The sequence below is a fragment of the Hibiscus syriacus genome, unplaced genomic scaffold (genome assembly GCF_006381635.1).
Source record: "Hibiscus syriacus cultivar Baekdansim isolate YM2019G1 unplaced genomic scaffold, ASM638163v2 tig00110888_pilon, whole genome shotgun sequence".
Lineage (NCBI taxonomy): Eukaryota > Viridiplantae > Streptophyta > Magnoliopsida > Malvales > Malvaceae > Hibiscus > Hibiscus syriacus.
The window spans coordinates 115290-120342 of NW_024062898.1; the positions used below are offsets into that span (position 1 = coordinate 115290).

Here is a 5053-nt window from a genome sequence, read left to right on the forward strand (position 1 = left end):
TCCAGCTCTTCCTTCTGTCCAGCCCACCAAGATGGTAAGGCCTCTTTATCCTTAACCTCTACTGCTTGTTCTTGTACCTCCACGGTTCCAGTCTTTTTCATCTTTTTGTTTTACCCAGCGTATAGATTTGTTTGGGATCACTGACTTGGCTCTGATTACCAATTGTCAGGTTTGCACCTGAAATTTGTGGGAAAGGATTATAGAAGAAGAAGAAATGATGGGTTTACAGAAAACGAATTCTTAATTTTCATTCATCGAGTTCATTTTTCTTCTATTACATTCTATATATTGCTAGATAGACCAATTATTTCGTTACAGCTGTAATATTCTTTCTAACAAAATAATTGTCTCTGTCTAGCTCAGTTTTGGCCCGTTTCATCCCTGCTTACTGACTTCCTTCAGCCCACTGGCACTCCTCAGCCCACGCCAATATCAGATAAAAATCAGGTAACAATTTCTAAATCCCCAATTCGTTCCTCATTTTCCCCATTCTCTTCGTCAATCCCTAATTTGTGATCCGAATTCCCTAATTTTCCTTCCAGGGCCATGACATTTTCCCAACCTTGAATTTCTTGACGTTTCAAACAATGTTCTTGGTGTTCTTCCCGATGGATTCATCAACCTTACCAAGCTCCAGCATCTGGATATTTCGAGTTGCAAGATTTCTGGCAGTGTAAAACCTATTTCCACTCTTCATTCATTGAATTACTTGGATGTATCAAACAACTCCAAAGATTTGGCAAATCTGCTTTTATTCATGCTAGAAGAGGGGACGTGCATTGTAGGGATCGAACATGGGGCTGAGAGGCCACCCCCACTCTCTCTCTACCTTTCATTTTCAGCTCTCTTCCTCTTTATAGTTGCATGCATGTTTGAATGTAGTGGTAGTGGAGGGGTTTTGTGGAATGATGGAGATAGTGGGGTTGAACAAGAGGCCTAAAAAATATTAAAAATAATAATAATAATAATAATAATAAATAAATAAATATATTTTTTAAAACCCAGACAAAAATAGGTGTATACACCAATAACAACTAATTCATATTAATTCACGGACAATCAGAATTCAGACCCATAACAAGATACTTTATCAAAGGGAAGATAACAGTTCAGCATTATTTTTGTCCAACAAATATATGAAGTTCCCAAATCATAAAACAAACGAAACAAACATACCAACCAAATACCAGACCAGTCTCCCCTCTTCTACTTACCATATCGATTGTCCTCATGCACAAGGATCGAATGGTATCGAGGGAGCATCTGAAAAATGCTCGGCTTCTATCACAACCAAACAAGAAACCATCCACTTTATGAAATGCTTACTCAATTTAATCCAACACCGACCTCAGTTCTTAATAAGATCTCAGTTCTTGATTCAACGAACCAAAAAGTAAAAGGGATGCATGCGTCCACAGTCGATAACAAAGAAATGCATGCATATTCAATGACCAAGAACTGCTCGGGTGGATTATGTTAACCTTCGCCTTTGTACATCCGTGCACATATTCAATAACCAGCTGCTAAGTTCGCGTTGTGCAAAAAATTGTCCACAATCAATAGCACAAGGGAATTCGAACTTCTAAATTAGCCATGAAAGTAAAACTGATAGGAAGTACCGATTAATTCCGGATTCTCTTCACTCCCAAACATATACTTCAAACAATTAAAACAAAGCAAGTCTAAAGTAAACGTTTCCTCATAGTAGCAATGCTTAAAATAACAACCACAACGGAAGCAGCGAGCAATGCAGAGAAAGCAAGCCCTGCACAACTGAGCAGGGTTATGCTTTATTCTACAACTCTCTGACGGGCAGTCGTAAACCAACCTCAGTTTCTCGCATCTGGGGCAGATCTCAATATCAATCACCCTACCATCATCACACATGAAATGCAATTGACCTTGACAAAAAAATTAGGGTTTTTGCTCTCTCGATTATTGCTCTCTCGATTGTATGGAGTTATCCACACCGAGTAAAAACTTTAACTCCTTGAATAGATCTTCTGTTACACAGAAACATCCACCTAATTTTAATTGTTTTATTCCTGGAGACCCAATGGACTAGAAGGCTTTTAAATTCAACAAAATACCCTCAAAACTAAGCCTTGTACATTCTGGTACACTTAATTGCAAGAATATATATATATTAATTAATTAACTTGTACGATTTCAGATATTAAAAAAATAAACCATAATTGAGTAACCAAACTTAAAGCGTACAATTATACATAAAAAAGAAACAGTAGATACAGTTTGATAAATTTATAACAATTATGTAGCTAATTAAGTAATACGACACACAAGTAACACTGCAAGACAATTGACAGAAACACAACCTTGTTATCTATGAAATAGATAATGAATCAATTGTTGTATGAAAAATAAAAAATATTAACTCGAAAATAGTTACTTGCACTACAAGGACTAACCTTAGTAAGCTTGGGATTACTTTCAAGTACATGCTTCAAGCCATCATCAGTAATCTTTATGCACCCGACCAAACTCAAGCATTCCAGAGTGCCCTGAGCCCTATTAGTTAATTTTAAAAGAGCATCATTAGTAATCTTTCTACTCAATGAATGTTCAACATGGATGCTCCTCGATAGAAGAATATCGCTTCTAACCGCATCCCTCAAAGACCTACAAACCCTTTCGACGGCAAGGAGGTCCTTAACACCAAGATAACCAAGAGCAAAAAAACAAAGAATCACTTGGATCACCTCCATATCTAGCATCACAAAAAACTCCTTTGCAATCCTCCAATCCTTCATCATTGGTCGAAGAACCTCCAATGGGAAGTCCAAAATCGATCTCAAATCCATTAAAATCAATATCTGAGTCTGCTATTTTGTTGATTTCCAAGTTATTACAAACCCAATTTACACCATGAAAGAAAGATGATTGATCACCAATAGTCTTGTCAACTTCTTCTGAAGTAAATCCATAACTAGAGATACTTTGTTCAGGTTGAAAACTCATGGTACCATTCCAAACCCAATTTAAACCCTTAAACTTATGTTGCTGATCAGAGATATTTTTCTCTTCATCATTTTGCATACCAAACATACAGAAATCAGACCACAAATCATTTTCAAAATCCTGAAACAAACCAGTAACTGCTGCAGCAAAAGTAGACCTAATTCCCATCCCAAATGGATCTTCAGGCAATCTTTCAGCAATATCATCATCAACAGCCTCATAAAACCCTTCTGATTCAGTTATTCCACATAAGATTTCAGTATCCCGATTACAACTCCAAGAATTCCCAAAACCATCCCAACTCAAATCCATTATTTTTTTTATTCTTCAATGATTCAATCACAACAAAACCAAGAAATCCCCTCTATTAAGAACCCTAAACTCATACCTGATTCAACAACCAAAATAGAAGCATAATCAAAATGCTAGATAACCCATTATTTCAGGTGAAAAAACAATATATATAAACACAAAGGTACCTGAATTTCGATAGATTCTTGTAAAAACCTAATGAAGGGGGCCAAGCTAAGCTAAAAAAAAGTTTTTTTAAAAAAAATTGGTGAATTTGAATGTAAAGGTTGGAACTTGAAAAGAATGGGTCCAGTGGGAAAGAAAGAGATAGGGAACTGGAGGGAAAAAAAACAAAGGATCTGAAGAGAAAAGAAAAGGAAACAGTCTTTTTGTATGATTGTTATTATGAGAGAATCTGATTGAGGGAAGATAAAGAATCAAAAGCCTTTGACCAAGCTTTTTAATGCAAAGAGCAATGCAGAGAGAAAAAAGAACAAAAGTTAAGGGAAACAGAGTGGAAAGAGGAGAGAAACATGCGAGAAGAAACAAAGTTCCTCACCAAATTTTGGAATAGCCCTCGGGTAGAGTTTTATTTAATTTTTTGGATAAGTTTTCCAAAAAATTTAAAAAAATGACCAATAATAATAATTAATTATTAAATCAATTTTTATAATAAATTTAATAGTCTCAATTCAAATATATCCACTCAACATGATAAGAAATGTGCACACATAGGAAAATCCATCTAGCATGGCGAGTAAGGTGAGAAGTTCGTTTGTGAGAAATTGTGTTACGGTGATCATCTTTAGTATTCTAGAGCTTCATCATCATCAAGGTATTTGGTTAATATTCGATAAATATGACGAGGTGGTCGATTCTTTCATCACTAAAAAAAGAAGCAAGGGATGAAGTAAGTTTGGCTTTGTTCGCTTCACCATATTGGAGGATGCGAGGAAGGCTATCATCTGTGTCAATAGATCTAGGATTCAAGGTAATAAAGTTAGAGTCTTCATGGAGAGATTTCAACCTCGTGAAGCTTTCTGGAGAAAGAAGTTTTTGGGTCCAAATCCAGCTGAGGCCAAGAATAGAGTGGAGGTTGATAGTCCTTCACAGGCTCCCATTGTCGGTGTTGTTGATGACGATAAGCTATTTACTCTTAGAGATAGCCTGGTAGGGTGGTGTAGGAAATTTATGAAAATGAAAGAGTTTGTTGCTATTATGCATAAGGAATGTATATTAGGTCCGAAAATTATGAGGTTAAGTGGGTTAGCAATTTTAATCATATTTGAAGATGAAGAGAGTAGGGATTATACTCTATATAACATGTCTGGAGCGTTGAAAAACTGCTTTGACAAAGTGGAAGTGTGGTCGGAGAGTTTCCAGTGTAGCAGTCGTCGGGATTGGTTATCGTGCAAGGGGATCTCATCGTTTGTGTGGAGTCATTCCACATTTAGAAATATTGCAAAGAAATGGGGAGAACTAATCTCCATTGAGGAAGGGACCTTAAATCTCGGCTCATTTGATAGGGCTCTGATTTAGATTATTACGAACTGCCAAACTCGAGTGGAAGAATCATTTAATTTGAAAGTCGAGGAAAGGATTTTTACAGTATATGTTTCTGAGTTTGAACCTTTTTTTAGTTTGGGAAGATTCGTCTTCGATAGATTTGGTTGTTGACTCTCCGTTATCCACGGGGGAGGAGATTGTTGATGTCTCGCCATTAAAGTATCCCGAGTTAGATGTATGTGCTGGAATGACTTCTCAATCTATTCTTGAATCCACA

The 5053-nt window shown here is 36.5% G+C and overlaps 1 pseudogene; it reads right to left on the reverse strand.

Moving 5' to 3' along the window:
• Nucleotides 1-1966: 1966 nt before the first annotated feature.
• Nucleotides 1967-3771, reverse strand: LOC120144327 (annotated as a pseudogene).
• Nucleotides 3772-5053: the final 1282 nt, after the last annotated feature.